Here is an 18,783-nt window from a genome sequence, read left to right as displayed (position 1 = left end):
ACGGTTAAGCAAAACCTCTAGCGGCTGACAAATCGTGCACGATGTATTTTCTGGCATGTGGTAATTTGAGCTCCATGAACTTATTGAAGTTACAGGTTGATTTAGGATACAGATCTCCCATGAATGTAATAATGGTGTAATCGTTTTAAAAAAGCAAGAATTAATTGCTTGAATTAAAAAGCTGTTTTCATTCACTGCACCAAGGACTCATCAGTTTCACAGAATTGTATATGCAAATCACATCGTACAATATGAAGTGGGAAGTCTAAACCCTCAGAGAGTTAAAGTAGAGCCTGCACACCAGAACGTCATTCACATTTTCCATGAACATCAAATAACAGTAAAGCCATTATAGCTTGAGGTAATGTTTTATCTTTAATAAAGAAGTGAATGGACTTTTGTTTGAACCTTGTTTGACCTGAATGTGTCACGCACTCTTTGTTGATGTGCATACTGTAGGCAAGGTAAGGCAAGTTTATGCGTTTAGCACATTTCATACATAATGCATCAATCAGGTGCCAACAGGCGATAAACCGGCAGATGTTGAACTCCTCGAGAGAAGTAAATTATGCTTCAGAGATCATATTGGGACAGTGGTGCATCAATGAGGGTGTGTTTTTACCTGAGGAATACAAAGTGAGGTGAAGAGAGAGGGCGAGGAATAGTGGAGTAAAAGGCTATATGAGATAATAATACGGTTGCATTAGTGACCATGGTAACATGTCTCATTTCTTCTAAAGAATATCAATTAGCTCACATCAAGAGAAAATTACAGCACAGTACAATATTGCAAAATACAAGACGCAAGTACAGCGATTAGCATTAAGATGTCGTAATCATAATGCCGATAATTTCGGAGTAATTTGATATGATGGGGATGTTAATTGCTTTGCAGATAGTCTGCATAATAAAGATGGATTATGAGTTCATCTTATTAGCTCCCATCTCTGTGAGGATGGTAGTGAGAGAGAGAGAGAGATTGGTGGGGTGTGATGTTCCACAGAGCCTGATTCACTTTCACAGACACATTCAAGACAAGTGAGGAGAAGCACACAGGCGACACACGGAGACAAATATAAGCAGCGCTAGCTAGCATGCATTTCTCCATGACTCAACTGTCAGACTCTTCACACCTCCGGCAGAAATGAGAACGAAAGAGGGGCTGGGAGGACGATTCAAGATGATTGGGGAAGGAGTCTGGTTGAAAGATTAAAAAAATGCCTTCAAGAAGGGAACAAGGAGAAGCAAATGTTTCTTATGTTTGAGGTTTCTATATCATTCTGTAGCTTCCCAGTGGTGTTCTTTATGTATTTAAATCCTAACATTCAAATATTGGTCAAAGTGTGTATGCTTTAGCGTCAAAATGCTCGTTTCCCAAGCCCTTTTAAAAACCGTCAGACAGCCCTTTACGACGGGGAACTGAAGCTGTTATATTGCTCTCTTCAAAGCCACCAGACTCCATTCACAGAAATAGTAATTTTACCTGTCAGGACATGGGAGTATACACGTACAACCCCACTTCAAATCTGAACTAATCCTTTCAGTTATTTCCAAACTAACGTTGACTCAGCTAGCGCTAGCGTTCACATTATTCATCACCTTATTGATTAGCTTCGTTACTGCTTTTTGCAATGATTGAGTGTTTCATTTGGAAAACCACGGAAAAGAACGCAGATGGACACGTCCTTTAACACACCGGTGAAGTGTGAATGTGAGGTCATGATTAACGTCAAAAACATGAAGTGAAAGAAGAATAAAAGTTGTAAATAGCGTGGAGGGAAGTGACCGAGAGGAAGAAAAACAGACAGAGACAGTCATTTGTGATCGATGACGAGAGAGAGAGAGATAAGAGAAAGAAGGAGATGGAGTGTGATACAATGTGTGACTGTAGTGCGTCGACCGGACTGGGCTGGGCGTCCACAATAAGCCTCTGTTTTTGGCAAGTGTGTGTTTGTATGTGTACGTGCGTGCCAGCGAGGACAGTCCCGTGCCCTGCACAAACACTGCCCTTGTGTTGCCCTTGCCCCCCATCAACCCTCACAACCAACCAGCCCTCCCCTTACAACATTTCTCTCTCTCTCTCTCACTCACACATAGCTCTACCAGCTCACACTGAGCTCCAGTAAAAACACCGAGACTGGAGGGGGCAACAGGGTCACATGGCGCTGGTCACACAGTGCCCCCCTACAATAAACACACTCACATGATTTACTGTATTTTGCAGAGCGGGATCTGTAGCTTCAGGCAGATTACTCACACCTTCAGTAGCTACAAGGGTCAACGCCTCAGCACATGTAAATAAGCTGCTCTTCCAGTCAAAGCACTGCTGAGTAAAGCCAATAATGTTACAGTAAATATACACCAGCCTTCCCGAGAGGCACCAAAACATAGCTGATGTTTACCGTACCTTTACTGAAAAGCTAAGAGCTATGCAAACTCTTATCACAACCACATATCTTTATTCAAAGCAAGCCGCTGATACACACAAACACACCACAAGCACAAGGAAGCCTTACATGAAAAAAAACACGAATGCAAAGTTTGCGTTGCCAATCTGATTCTGTGAAAACAGGAAATGAAGAAATTAAATGCACAGGCATATCCTCACACAGTAATAAAACGTAGAGATATTTACAAAAATAAATATAAATACACCTGATGTCATCGAAACAAACATAAGATCTATTTTGAATATTATATTATGGGCTACTTCCTTCTCTGTAAAGGGACTATTTGAATAACTGGAGCATTGGGGGGGCCGAGCTTCACCCTCCTTTGCCTCAGTAGCATCCAATGATCTCAGACGATGTGCAGGCCGGCTGGTATGATTCGGCCTGTGATATGGAGTCGGATCGTGTACTAGCAGCTGCTCTATGAGGATGACATGAGGATTAGCCGTTGTTCCATTTGACACAACGGCTTCCTTGGAAACTCTGACAAAGAGTAAACAATGAACAACTATCATTAGGGAGTGAACATGTTGTGGACATGTTTTTGCTTTCTTGAGGTCAATATTTTTCCACTGAAGACATTCGGGCAGCTCCCTCTTAGTCGACTAATCGGTTTTAGTGCTTTCTTCATGCTGAATGACTTATTTCTAAGAAACTTATGAGCACATCTCTGGTAAACACAAGATTGAAAGTGGTGCTTTTGTCAAAGTGAAACTCGGTTTTAGAGATCTGTTGATTAAATCAACTACTCTATTAATCAACAACATCTGACTCCATCTACAGTACGTCTTCACTTCACTTATTAGTTCAATTCTATGTTGTCAAAAGATGTTGCGAATAGGCTTGTTACGGCTGTCGGGGTTACCCGGTGTTCGGGCATAAACCGATTACCGCTGTTTTGTGTTTTTATAGAAATTAAAAACATATAGTTCATTTTCATGTATCAGCAGTCGGTGTACGCGGTGCGTCGGCGCCAGGTGGATGCCGGCGGCCCCACAGCGGTTTCTTTACTCCTCTATGACAGTAAACTGAATAGCTTTGAGTTGTGGACAAAACAAGACATTTGAGGACGTCATCTTGAGCTTTGGGGAACACTGATTGACATTTTTCACCATTTCCTGTCATTTTATAAACCAAACAACTAATCGATTAATCGAGAAAATGATCGACAGATTAATCGGCAATGCAAATAATCATTAATTGCAGCACTATTACTATTGCAGAAAACCAGAAACTATTCACATGTGAGAAGCTGAAACAAATGAAATTGAAAAAAATAATCTATTGTGAAAATAGCTGCCTGTCTTGATCGACTACTATATTAGTCTAATCCAGGGGTCCTGGAGGCAGGATCATCATTTACAACCACAACAGATGAGTCTGATAGAACGATGTGAAAAACAAGTTCAACAAAAGAACAACAAAGGAGCTGTTCGAGAGGTCGTTTGAGGTCACTGCCAGGAGCAACAACTCACTTCAATGAGATTCTTCAAAAGCGGGAATTGATTTATAGAAAATCCCCAGCTTGTCACACAGCTGCTGATTATATCGTGAAACAGAGCAACGACTGGAAAGAAAACGGACAGAAATAACACTGAGCTGTCGTGAATGTAGCGGGGATGGCTCCCACACACACTGCTGATTTTTCAGTATTGGACTCCCAGCATCTTGCCAAACCACCATTTATCTCCCTGATAAACAAAGGGCCACACATTGGCACTGAATGACACACACAAACAAGACTGGAAATGGGAGACATTTCTTGGCTCCGGCTGTCATCTCGCTATAGAGGTGACTGGGTTGCTGGGAACACTAAGCTGTGGTAAATGACACGCTGATGTCCGCCTCTCCAGTTTATATATCCATCCATCTGTCTGGGCCGCTCTGCCCTGCCACCGCGTCCCTTTCTGTTTAACTATTAATATCGCATGCACAAGCCAATGTGAATCAATGCCAAATACATCTCTTGTTACAGCACACAGCATGCACGTAAACTGCCTATCTTTCCTCGCCATCTATAATTAGTTAACTGCAGTATATGCTCTATTGTCCAGCTGAAAACAGTCTAATTATACACAACGTCTGTAATACCTCGGGCAGCGAGGTCAGTGCCATAAAGATAATGCCACCCAAATACACTCCTAAGAATGAGCCCGAGGGCAGGGCTTCCTAGGATTGTGTGAGTCAAAAGGTTTCAACACACTGCTTGATGTTAATATTAAAAGCAAGCGATCATTTCTGGGAAAACCCAGACGTTCCTCATTTGTCTTATGAGAAGCTATGTGATGATCTTGCAGTGCCATTAAAACTGCCTCTGCTCTGCGGTGATAATGCGGCGGTGTCGGTGGGAAGATCACTGGAGACAGAACATAGCAGGAGTAATTGGATCAAGCCATTTTTCCACATTTGAGTAGGAAGCGGGGAGAGCAACAGGGAGCGCAGGTGGGAGGCCTCGGTACTGATTATTGGTGGTTATTGGCCGCCACCGGCACTGATTGACAGCAGGAAATGTGTTTTTTATGCTCATAGATGTCAACGCTGCACCTGCACTGCCACATTTGTAAAGCATTACATCTGAGGAGGAAGTGAAGACAGTGTTTACTTACTGTTCCTGCAGCTGGCACACATGACATCGTGGTGAAGAACAGCAGGAAATAACCTCCCATTACTGCCGGTGACACCAGCGCCCCCACACACCTTAATAGACAGATCTCAAGCCCTGCCAGGCCCCTCCATACTACAATAGGTGACACTTCTCAATATCTATATACTCTATTAATTTCATCCTTTTTTTTGGTTTTGTTTTGTTTGTTTTGTTTGTTGTTTCATTTTGTTATGTTTCATGTCAAGCTCTGAGCATCACCTTGTTTTCTTAGTCTTTTCTTGGATATTTCTCCACTGTTCTTATCATTGTTGTACTACTTGGAAAGTCACTGCTGTTTTGTTTTTGCACCAATAAAAAATGCCTATGTACAGTATGTCTACATACATATGCCTTAGGGCTGCAACTAACTGATTATTTTCTGATTAATTGATTAAATCAAATGGCCTATAAGGTGTCAGAATATTGTCATCACAACTTACCAAAGCCTGAGTTGACAGGTTCAAATAGTTTGTTTTGTCTAACCATCAGTCTAAAACTCAAAAAGGTCTTCAGGTTACTGTCACAGAAGTAGAGCTGCACATTATTTGTGCAATTAATTGTGATCACGATTTTGGTTTCGCACAATTTAATGAACATGATCTGCGATATTGACATTTAAAATGAAGTGAAAGCAGCGCTCGGCTGATTTAATTTTAGGTAAAAGGTTTCGGTACAATTTAATTTTGCTTCTGGGAGATGCGCTGTGTTTTGCTGCAAAGCTTTGTACATTAGCGGGAATGTAGCACAAAATGAAAGTGATATTTTGTGCCTAAAATCAATGAATACTTGTGATGAATAATCGTGATCTCAATATTGATCAAAATAACCAGGATGATCATTTCGGCCATAACCGTGCAGCCCTACACAGAAGACTGGAAAAAACAGCAACTATTCACATTTGAGAACATGGCATTTTTGCTTTAAAAAAAATGATCAATTCAAATCAAAATTGATTAATTTTCATTCAATGGACTAATAAATATAACTGACTACTTGTTTCAGCTCTAGTGTGCCTCGAGGGCAAAGAGGCAGGAGAGCATGTGGTGAATGACGACAGAGGAAAAAACTGTAACGAACAAACTATACTGTACTTGATAAGCAGCAGACTCACACGCTCCACTTGTGATAACCAGTGCTGGAGCGATAAACTGGGTCAGTAGTACTGAGAGTGCCACAGTTAAGTACTTTACATTTTCCATTCATCCAATCAGCACATCTGCTCTAAAAAAAGGGCCTGCTCATCAGCTCACTGGGCAACTACAGTGTGTATATATACACTTCTAGCCACTACTGCACATGATTTCCTGCACTAAGGACACACTTAGATAAACAAAGTCTGGCTAAAGACGGCACAAGATGCAATACTTGTGACCAGGAAATGACAAGTGCAGAGCCAAGAGAGGTACAAGAGAAAAGTAATGAAGCAAAAAGATGCTAATAATTTTCGCCTAGCTGTAGTGACACGAGAGAAAAACAATAACACAGGACCTATTATGTTGTACTGCCCAGACAAGTTCCGCAGTAATTCAGCAAGTTAGGAGGATCTAATGCATCCAAAACGATGCAGTGAGAGTGTACTGAGGTGGTCTGACAAATGCTGGCTGGCTTACACATTCTCCGCCTGTCAGGACGAGGCCTACTCTCCCAGATTTCAGCCAAGTCAGCGCTCCATTCCTCCTCTCCCACTTATACACAAACACACGGCAGCATCACAGGTGAAGTAGGTCAAGAAAATTACAAGATACAGCATGCTCACACACAGGTTTTACCTGCTGTTTCCTAAAGTCTCTTATTTCCTGTGCCTCTGCTCCTTGCTGGGGGTGTCTGGATAGCGGCTGGGACACTGCATCTGGTGGACGAGAGGACAAAATTAACTGTTAGGGGAGGGGAAAACCACAAAATGTCTGGGAGCTGTTTCTTTATGTGTGTTCATACATTCCTGTCTCCCACAAAATGATGTTCCCATACAACTAAAATGCATAACCAAAATACGTTTTGATTCTCAGATTATGGTCACAGTTTGAGAAAGTTTTAAATATGCGATTAACATTGAAACAAAACAAAAACAGAACAAAACTACTTGGTTAGGTTTAGTCAAAAAAACATCATGGTTTGGCTTTAAATGGCTACGAAATTGAAACAAAACCAAAATGCTACAAAACTACTTTTAAATTCAATGTATTTTCATTCACAATCACTTGATATACTGCGTTACCTGCTCTGCACGTCGTTCGTTGTACTACGTCACTTACTGTAGGCTGTTCGCAGACTTACAAAGGTATTTCTGATACGTAAAAGACAAATGTAATCCGCGACAAAATAGGTTTCCCTCCAAACGTAATTGAGAGCGCAGTTTAGTTGTATGGGAACATAATATTTAGGAGACATGGCTGGTTCTCATTGCATGTAAGAAGAAGTTGGAACAGCTAAAGAACAAGTTTAAAATAATAAATGAATGGGAAACGGTGAAAAGTGAACGCAGAGCATGGAAATAGAACGAGATAGATTATATGCACTGAACACACAAGTCTGCATCACCTGATGTAAACTGTCCACACACACACACACACACACACACACAGAGGCCCCAGCTGCCCCGTCATTCGAGATAAGACACAGAAAGTACAGAGCGCAGAGTGCCCCTTCTGATCCCGTCCCTCTTCTCTTACCATCTATTCCCTCCGCCTCCCTTTTCTATGATACCTAATCATTTCCTTTCCACTCTAGGTCAGATCATTTTAGAAAATCACTGAGAAAGCATATTGCCTCTACAAGAATATTCATCTGGCAGACATTTTTTTAATTCTGGAAAACTAAGAACAGTCAACTCTGAAACAACAAGCAGACGTATCGGAGCAACATAATTGGATGAATGAACACCATGCGTTGAAAACAATAATGTATGATTCACCGTTTCCATTTGAGGCCATTCAGTTCAAACAAGCAAACTAAATAAAAGTATTGCATGTAACAACCACTGATATTGACATATTCACTGTAGCCTGAAAAGCAGAGTAAAAACATGTTATTTTTCAGTGAGTGAAAGAAAACATCAGTCACACCAAGTCTGAGTCACATCTACAAGGTGTTGAATCCTTTTTAGAAAAGTCTTACAGATATAATCCAAAGTGACAAAAGGAAATCCCAGCAAGTGGAAGTCAAACTATTATGAGCATCCAGCAGAATTTATAGTTAATGTATTAACTTTGTGTTTAACCAGAGCAATCAGAATAATGACTATTTATCTGTCAATTTGTATGCTTTCCTTATTTTAATATTTCACTTGATATTAATTGTAGATAGAATTAATTCAAGGTTAAACTCAGGTTTAAACTTTCCCCTTTCAGTATAGTAATAACAGCTAGATCTGAAATGATTAGTCGATTAATCCATTAGTTGATCAATAGAAAATTAATTGCCACCCAAAACAAAAATTTGTTGTACGTAGCTCCACCCTCTCGTGTCATTTCTGGTTGCAGAAAAACAAGATTGCAACGGCCAAAATGCCGAACTCGAAGCTTCTCAATGGAAGTCCACCAACCAATGGGTGACGTCAAGTGACTACGTCCACTTATACAGTCTATGACTGTGACAGGATTAGTGAAAACATCATGTTGTAGAGTCATTGTCACGTCATTCAAGTATGGGTCTGGGTGCATCGGGCATCTCAAAACCCAAAATCCAAATATGAAAGCTTAAAAACGAAGGACATGACCTCTGTATGTGTGTAAGTGCCCAGGGCAGTCCATACAGTAGGCCTCTCCATCAGTACCATCTGCCTACAGTTCAAAGAGCTGCAACTACGGACACCAAGATGTGAACTGAGCGATACTGTAAACAAATATACTGTGTACAAAAATACACAGTGACGCAATGCACGGTGACACGCAACGCACACAGTAATCTTCCTGTTTTCCCCCGGTGGTTAAGATGCTCTATCTTGTTTACCAGGGTGTGACACAGAGAGGTTCAAAAAAACAACTGTGGTGAGTGTGTGTGAGTCGGAGATGTTTTATGTAAAGTAACAGTGATATTTATACCCTTACAGCGGGTTTGAAGATAAATTAATAGAAAGAAGTGAGACTTTTGGGCATTAGAAATGATTTTGTGTCTCCACACACAACTATAGTAACTGAATGTGGGATGACCAGCTCCAGGAAGTACGCTGTTTAACACACAATGATAAAATCTCAGGCCAGAGACAGTCAATGTTTAACTCCGCTATTGGATTCAGCTCAAAGCATCACATGATCCACAGCAAATGTGTGTGTGTTACAGTGATTTTAGGAGAAATTGAAAGAAGTCGAGCAAGGCAGACAGAGGATTCACTATGGAGTGGTTCAGTGATGACGTTTTTGCTGGAGGGCCAACCCCAAAGTTAGCTCCGCCACGCTCCTCTGGAAACAACTGCACTCTAACGTCAATGGGTTTTTCGGCTGATGCCGAAAATAATCTGTGATTTAATAATAGATTGTAAAACATGACCGTGACGTCCCTGTCAGAGCTCTAAATGGATTTCTTGTAAGCCTGAAGTTTGGGTTTATTGCTCACCATTACTTCTGTCCTTTATCAGGATCATGAAAATCCAAATGTCCAACTACAGTATTCTTCTCTTTAAGCCTTAATTTCACATTAATGGGCAATTACTTAAATCCCCAGCAAGAACACATGAAAATAGCTCGTAAGATCCGAACTTGATAAGGTCTACTGACCTTTAAAGAAGTGCATCTGAATCAGTTTAATGCATTCATATATCTGCTATATGAGATTATCTTGACATAACAATTTACAAAAAGCATAAATGCAGCTCATATCGGTGAAAAGCTAATGTTAAACTAGGACAAAGATTACAATCCTACTAATGTTGTCATGATACTGCCAACTTCAAAACAATACCTAGAAAAATATTGATATTCAATACCATTTTCGATACCACGGGGAAAAATTGAGGTTTTAACATTTTTGCTTTTTATTAAAAGATAAATATAGTGTAGGTGTCAACTCGATGTTGTAGAGAAGAGAGAGCAGAAAAGCGCAGCTGGTACCTGTGTATCGATACTGCTGAAAATGAGTTTTGAAACCATTTCAAATATTATGTATTGATATTGATACTTCAATATAACACTAGTTCCTACACAAGCCTATTTTAAAACCTTCAAATGAAAAGCTACAATTGGGAAAACTATAGCTAGAAGCTACTATAGCTTCTTTTAATCAGTCTTTATTTCAAAACAAAAAAAGATTTGTGACTAAAAAGGATTTCCTCCATTAGAGGTGAGCCTAACACAAGAGAACACATTCTATGAGACATTATTAGTACCTCTGGAGACTATGTGAGTTTGTAAGAGCATCTTATAATGCATTTATACTGTTTATTTATACTGTATACAGACATTTCTGGTCCGTTCTTTATTTGCGAGATACAGAGCGCTGCAGGAATGAGTCCTAAAACCTGGAAAAGAGTTAGCATTTTAGCACTTCTGGTTACCTCGTCTGGAAGTCAATGTTTTTTTTTTAATGGGTTTTTAGTTAGATGCCTGAAATAAGGTCTGCGATTTTAGCGTTTTGTTCTACGATATAAAATACATCAATCAATATCCCGCTCGTGAATTTTGGAGCTTTTATGTGTCTTAAAAAAGGCGGTTGCTAACAAGTGGCTAAATGAGACTACTAAACGTCATAACGCCGACACGTCCTCCTTTACAGCCTCACTGTGTATACTCGCGCTCATGCGACTGTGGTGTAGTAAGTTTATAGCCTAGTGTTAGCTTTTCTGGTGATTGCATTCACGCTTCAAAAATCATAAAAGTGATGTTCATTTGTGAAGATTATCTTACAGAACAAAACTCGTAAGTATCAAACGTTTGTTTTGCCACAGAGCTTATTTTCTGCAGTAATCAAAAAGCCAATGGAAAAATCCCATTGGCTTTTTGTACGCCATTCTTGTAGCAGTCCATTAATGTGCAACAAAATGTTCTTTGTAGTCATGTTTTAAAAAAAAAGTTGTTTATTTTTTGCTATAAGTTTCATTTTAGTACATTTTCAGTGCAACCTCTAGGCAGCGAGGGATGACCACTGCACCAAGTTTGAAAGCAACTACGTCCATTCACTGAATTGAGGTTATTTCTGAGGGATAATAGCACTGAGAAAACAATGCACAGCACAATGCACAGGGTAGTGGATAGTGACGCTGGCTTCAAGTATCTAGTGTGGTTTCTTACGCAAAAGGAATGAGGTACATAAACTCTGCTCTAACTGACTAACTGACCACACACACACACAAAGAGAGAAAAAAAGGTTTTCTCAGAGCCTCCCCCCAAATTGCTGTCACTCTTATCATTGTACAAACACCACAGTGAGGATCTCACTTTGATATGACTTTCTCTGTCCCCACTCCCCACATAACCACACACCCTTCCTCCCCTCCACCCATCCTCTGCTGCAGGAATGTGAGGAATGCACAATCCTAAAAAGCCTCTCTCTCTCTCCCTCACCTCGTCTGCCAATATTCCCTCTATTTCTCATTGCATTGGTCATGTGGGTCAGAGCATGCTTTCTCTCCTTACCGGTCTCATAAAAAGCCTTAATTTCCTTCCAACCTTCAGACCGTAAAGGGCAGCTGGGAGCTCGTTTAAACAGGTGGTTTGTCGGGCCCTGAAGGGTTGCATAATAAACCTCCTGAAGGGCGCTCCTTGTCCTGAGACTTACTGTACCTAGCAATGACTCAGGCTTCTCTCATACACTGTTAATAGTTATACCTACGAAATGCAATGCACTGTAATTTGTGCATATCCGACCACAAATTAAATTGTTTGTAATTCACGTAATCATGAACCAGAAAATACATAGAGTAGCGAAAGCTTCGTAGGAAGGAGGTCGAGGTGGATGGGTGGGTCGCCCAGGTGACCGGCGTTTATGTCTCATGTGAAACCATAAGTCGTACTTAAAGGCCCTGACACACCAAGCCGATGGTTGGCCGTGTGACAGTTTGGGGCGGTTGTTGAGCGTCCGTCTGCCTAGTTTTTCCAGTGTGTCCCGCACCGTCGGCTCTAGTCTGCCAGTGTCTGAGGTTTTTCCGGCCGACTCAGCATGTTCGGTGATAGAAATCACTCCGATTGGCTGTTTAGCTTAAACAAATCAGTGCACGAGAAGAGAAACGGAAGTGAGGAAAGCATCTTCATCTCATCTGATCATTCCATGCACGGACATTTTCACAGCGACATGGCCATTATTTTAAGCAAAACCACGATCTTTTCCTTAACCTAACTAAGTAGTTTTGTTGCCTAAACCTAACCAAGTTGTTTCCTGTGAAGATGGAAGTTCACGTTGAAAAGACTGTATAAATTTAACGAGCAGAAATAGACACATGTTGATGGACATTCGTAAGAATACAAATGAAAAAGGAGGAATAACTTTTTCGTAAGATATCACACGAACCGTTGTATAAGAATAAGTTGAATGATTTAACCCCGGTGCCTGAACATAAGCAAATACAGCCTGGATATACAAGAGGTAGACACAATACAAGGATGATGAAATGGAATAAATTGATATCTACTTCTGTCAAGCACAAGATGTCAACAATCTGCTAAAAAACATATGAGACATATGATCACTGTGATAGCTCTCCAGTAAGTTTTAAGTCTCTGGAAAATGTCGAACAATGACGATTTAGGAGGTAATGAGCTCAAAACATGCGAAAGGAATGCACCAGTACACTCACTCCCCAAACCAAGTGTGGTCTGAAGGGCCCTTACATTTGACCATGCGTCATCAGTGCCTCACCGTAAACAAAAGAGCACTGTCTGTCCATGTCTAAAAACAATACCCACCCACTCATTAGCACAGTGGGATGTCTACAACCCAGAGAAACATGAGAAACACACACACACACACACAGACAGGTTTCGCTCTCATCAAAGTATTTCATATGAAGTCTTTCAGTCAATGCATCATTGTGAGGTGTCTGTCTACCCATGTGGCCTTTCCCCTTGTCTCCCTTTATTTAGCACTTGCTTCAATCTCTATTTTTAGGTGCTATTGTGAGGCTGCCCTTAGGTAGGTGGAGTGTGAGTGCGTCTGTGTGTGTGTATTCTCAAAGGTTCCCTTCGGACGCTGTAAATCAGTTACCTTCCGGCTGCAGCCTGACTGAGCAAAGGTCCGCCTCAGCCGGGGGTAGAGCCCCGCTGATCACTCAGAAGACACACACACACGCACGCACACAACCAAAGACAAAGCTGTCACACCGTAATTACAACCCAGACAGACACACAATGATGTCGTTGGCTGATATCGGTCAGATGTCATATAGTTTTACAGGAGGAAGGGACAACAGAAGAAAGAGAGATGAGAGAGTTAACAGTGTCCAGACTTGTGGACTTAATGACACAATGACATCATGAGGAGAGCATGAAGTTGGACGACACACCGCTGCAATTTATTCTGCACTAAACAAGCCAAATAAAAACAAATATGGGAAAGACAAGGAAGACTGAATGCTGTCCAGTTTAGGGCTGAAACTAATGATTCATTTTCAATTATTTTCTCGATTAATTGTTTGGTCTATAAAATGTCAGAAAATGGTGAAAAATGTCGATCAGTGTTTCCCAAAGCCCAAGAAGACGTCCTCAAATGCCTTGTTTTGTCCACGACTCAAAGATATTCAGTTTACTGTCATAGAGGAGTAAAGAAACCAGAAAATATTCACATTTAAGAAGCTGGAATCAGAGAATTTAGACTTCTTTTTTTAGGGCTCTCAAAGTTAATGCGGTAACGAGCGTATTTTTTTATGCTAAATGCAGTACCTGTGAGGATTTCTGGACAATATTTGTCATTGTTTTGTGTTGTTAATTGATTTCCAATAATAAATATATACATTCATTTGCATAAAGCAAGCATATTTGCCCACTCCCATGTAGATAAGAGTATTAAATACTTGACAAATCTCCCTTAACTACCTTACATTTTGAATAGATACAAAATGTGCGATTAATTGTGATTAACTATGGACAATCATGCAATTAATCGCAATTAAATATTTGAAATATTTTCCTCAAAAAAATGACTAATAAATTAATTGTTGCAGCTCTACCTCAGTTCCACATTTAAAATGTTTCCATACCTTGTGTGACAATTTAATTGCAGAGAGTATAATTAATGTATAGTTATTATGCCAAATGCTCTATATACTGTATCCCATCCCAGGCATCTGGTGCAGTCCCTAAACAGACACTTACAACATGTTTATATGAATAAAAATGTAAGCAGTTATGTGTGCATATGTGGGTGGAGGAATGTTGGAAAGATGGCAGCATGTGACACCTCCGTTATGTACGCAACATTCACATGTAACCATAGGGCTATATGCATATTAAGATATCACAAGGCTCGTCGCGTGCTCTCAACAGAATGTGTGTGGGACAGCGTGTGTGTGCATCATCAGCAGCAGCAGCAGCAGTTGCAGACAGCGCCCTGCGCTGTGAGAAAGCGTTGCCATAGAGATGTGAAGCTGAGGTTTTGCCCTCTCAGGTTACAGAGTGGAGGCTGGAGCCCCCCCGAGGGTGGCAGCATAACTCGACGTTATCTATGCATCTAAGGCTGCCGCGGTTAAAGCTGCTGTATCTGCGAGGATACGACGAGCTACCACGGCAACCACAGGTGTCGTACCACAGACGCCTGCTTCTTTTGTTCTAAAGTTTTTGTTTGATATGATTGAACAAATCACTAAAACTTTTTTTTTCTCTAACTCAAAGTGTTATGACTTCTTCTTCTCATGGCTCGGATACAGATTAACAAAACTACACACACATTTTTAGTGTTTATTTGAATATGTAAACCTGTATCTGTATAAAAACAATTAAAATACATTATTTAGAACATCTATTGTGTGTTTAAATTGTCTATTTTCTAATTTTCAGATGTCAGTGGCCTGAAGTAAATTATATTTGCAATGAATTTTGCATTTATTCTTATGCATTAAGAGAATATAAATATTTGTTGATCTTTACTGATTTGTGTGCATTCAGTTTCCACTGTGGTTTCAACAAAGGTTTTACCTCAAACCAGTCTTTAACAGGAAATTGTCACACATGCTGATGCTTTTCTCTAAGCAAAGGTTAACCATCTTTGCGTCACACATCATTACCCAAAACACTAAGCTAATTAATCATGTTGCCTGCCTTCATACCCTTATTATACCCCCAAAATCTTTGCTCATTCGGGGGAACTTAAATGATTCCCTTCTATATAAAAGGTAATCAGATTTAGGACCAGACAGACAACAATTTAGTTGTTACCATGACAAAAATCCCAGACAATATATAGTATCATATGACAAAATTCAATATTATAAATCAGCATCCCAGGCCGAGCTATAGATAGCAGCAATATGAAATGTGATAACAGACCCTCCTCTCATTAGATGTGCTGCAAATATAGACCCTAATAATATACAGCCTGTGAATAGTGTGTATAAAATGAACTGAAGCCTGATTATAAAAGAGCTAGGATTCACACTGTTTTAATTCTACTAACCAATAAAAATACAGTCATTTAAATGATTTTCTTTTATATGATACAGATGTGTATACAGTCCCAATATCATCAAACTTCTTTTTGCAGGAAAGTTAGCAAAGTACACATGTCAGTAATTGTTTTACTAAAGTCAGCAGTTGTCTTAATGTATAATTAACTACATGTAATCAAATTACATGTTTCTTCTCCTGCCTGGATGGATGAGTGTATTGTTTTAACTGGACATTGCACCTTGTATCACATGCTGATATTTGATCATGTGCAATGTTGGCTCACTGACTCACTGTCACTTCACTGTCTGACTTGCTCAATTAAGAATAATGGGCTACGACTGTGAGTCGACAGCTGGACAGAAACTTTTTTAACGCAAGAAGACACCAACATGTAAACTATCTAGTCCTTTTTGTAGTTTGTCTTCTATGGGGTTGGATTTTGTGACAGAAGAGCTGCCGAATGCAATGCTATTTATCAGCGAATTTTCAAGACAAATATGCCACAACAGCAACACGAGTCTGTGTCCCTCATGTTGAGGGAGTCTGCACTTCCTGCATGCATAAGTGATCGAAGATGCTCGGATGTTGTTTCCATTTGGTAACTGGAGAGTCTGTTCTCTTCAAATTTCATTCACAAATGGAGAGCAGAAAGCGAGTTTGCCTGTACAACAACAAGATTAACTTGCCACTGGTGACTGCTAGGGCTGGGATGCACACCTATCTCCCGATTCGATACAAGTCCGATTCGCCAAGTCCGATGCTAGCTCTCCCGTCAGCTGCGTTCTCTTTATACATCCGTGGTCAGCTCCATCGGGGCCGATGGAATGCATTTAACATAAATGTCAATATATGGGTGCTCTACAGTTGTAGCGTCGGCCGATTTGACCACGGAGATGCGAGTGACGGCTGGCTTGACCGCACGTTACCGCAATACGATAACGTTTCCAATCCATGACAGAGTTAGCATGCAGCTTTTCCTGGCAATGTGTGAAACCCAAAGTGCCAATTTCTATTTTCTTGTTTCGGTTGACGGATACGGAACAGATATGACGTCACGTTACTCAATAAAACAATAAAAGCGGTGACTTCCTTCTACCTCTATATGGACTCAAATGAAGCAAAAATATCGATTCAGGCATTAAAAATCAATTTCAAAAGTCGCGATGCATAGGTGAATTGATTTTTCTTTTCCCACCCCTAGTGACTGCTGAGGATGCTTTCAAGCCCTGAGCTGGTTTGTAGCATTTACTGCACACTGTAGAGTAAATGTGTCTCTGACCATATCTGCATCAAATGCATCTTTTTATAGTCAAATGTAATGTGTTTCAGCTCTGTGCGCTCACTGAGAATGAATTAAAGGGAGCCATTAGTTTATAATGTGACTGTGTAGACTGCTTTATATCACCTCAAACATCTCATTTAAGATCTCCCTCTCTTTTATTTCACTGTACCTTCTCTGGCATTTCTCTCTCTCTCTGCTCGTTACGTCTCTCTTTCCCTCTCCTGCTGTCTTCCCTGCATTCCTTGGCAGGTCTCGGCCTGCTGTGCAGCAAAGTGAAGAATTCCAGCCGGCTGCTCTCATCTCACAGTCAGTCACATTTCTTTCTACGGCAATTTCCACTCTATGTATAGTTCTATAATAGGCAGTGAGCTACAGTTTGCACTCAGCTTAAGTGAACACTAAACGTTGCCTTTCCTATGGCGAGCACTGGTAGCAGATGAGTTTGTGGGGCTCGAAAAAGAGAATTGTTATCATGCAAGCTGGCAGACAAATTGTGAAAGCCAGCTTGCACAAAAACACACACACACGAAAAAGAAAACACATCAGCTGACTCGCTTTCATACTACTCTTTGAGAGGATGTTACGCAAGCCTTTCACTGTAATGAGGGGTGATTACTTTAAAAGTATAACAGCAGGAAGTGTGAATGAGTGTGAGAGAAAGTGAGAGTGAGAGAGAGATAGAAAAATAAGATAATGGAGATAGGAGTACAAATAATAAGTAACAGTTGCGACACACACAGGTGCTTCACTGCAAACAAAGACACTGATAATAGAATATACAATTCAGGTTGCAAAAGTGGGTCTCTCTTTTCATATGAAATATGTAGGCGTTTCATATGAATGTGTTCATTGAAAGACACAGCGTTTTCTCTAATGCTACTCCTCTGCTCGGTCTCTATGCAGCTCAATAATGCTGCCTTTCAGAGCTCCAAACACAGCCGGCAATCAGTGAGACAGAAACTCAAAAGGTAGGGAGCATACTACAAAACAGCTGGTCAAGGTCCGGACCACTGGCTCATAATACACATAGAGCCTGTCTGACACACTGTGCACGCATTGCTACCAATTATTCTCCATATTAAGCCTTCAAAATCCACCTTTTCTGGTTTGTTTTCTTATCCTGCACTTGGATTTAAACCCTGAGCATTCTGTCTTAGTACTGTTTTAGTATCTTTAGGTTTATATGCAGTGCGGGGAGGGATGCAAAACCGAAAGGTAAAATAATGAACTGTTCAATAACAACAAGTTCAAACCGAACCGTGGGATCTTGAACTGTTGCACCACTATTAAAGACAGGCCTGCTAATTATTTGGTGAGGTGCCAGAGACATAGAAGAGGCAATTATCTGAACATAGGCCTACTTAACTATTAAGTAGCCTGCATTATTTCATGTATAAAATCAGTCTAATGGCTTCATATTAGGGCTGTCAAAGTTAACATGACAATAACGCATTAACGCAAATTTGTTTTAATGCCACCAATTTCTTTAATGCATTAACGCAATCGATCTTCCGGAGGTTGTATCGGGCTCAGTTTTAATACTAGAGTGAAGATACTGGCATCATATGAAACTAGAAAACCTAAGGCACCAACCATGTCAAACTAGCGCTAATTTTTGGTGAGGAAAAACAGTCATGGCCATTTTCAAAGGGGTCCCTTGACCTCTGACCTCCAGATATGTGAATGGAAATGGGTTCTATGGGTACCCACGAGTCTCCCCTTTATGATAATCACATGCAGTTTGGGACAAGTCAGAGTCAAGTCAGCACACTGACACACTCACAGCTGTTGTTGCCAGCTGTTTGGGGCGGCTGTGGCTCAGAGGGTAGAGCAGTTCGTCCACCAATCGGAAGATCGGTGGTTCAATCCCCAGCTCCTCCG

General features: G+C 40.6%; 1 protein-coding gene across 2 annotated transcripts in view; it reads right to left on the bottom strand.

The window, feature by feature from the left end:
- Positions 1 to 18,783, bottom strand: part of pik3cb (phosphatidylinositol-4,5-bisphosphate 3-kinase, catalytic subunit beta) — a 64,207-nt gene that overhangs the window by 40,314 nt on the left and 5,110 nt on the right. The window contains exon 2 of one of the 2 annotated variants that reach the window (XM_074641291.1): positions 6,864 to 6,943. The gene's annotated coding sequence lies outside the window, so the exon portion shown is untranslated. Of the gene's footprint in view, positions 1 to 6,704; positions 6,726 to 6,863; positions 6,944 to 18,783 lie in introns of those variants that run through there. The other variant, XM_074641292.1, reaches the window with a different exon arrangement.

Source organism: Sebastes fasciatus, chromosome 7 (assembly GCF_043250625.1).
Source record: "Sebastes fasciatus isolate fSebFas1 chromosome 7, fSebFas1.pri, whole genome shotgun sequence".
In the NCBI taxonomy this organism is placed as follows: Eukaryota; Metazoa; Chordata; class Actinopteri; order Perciformes; family Sebastidae; genus Sebastes; species Sebastes fasciatus.
Note: the sequence above shows the minus strand (reverse complement) of the source record. Positions and strands in the feature narration are given on the sequence as shown.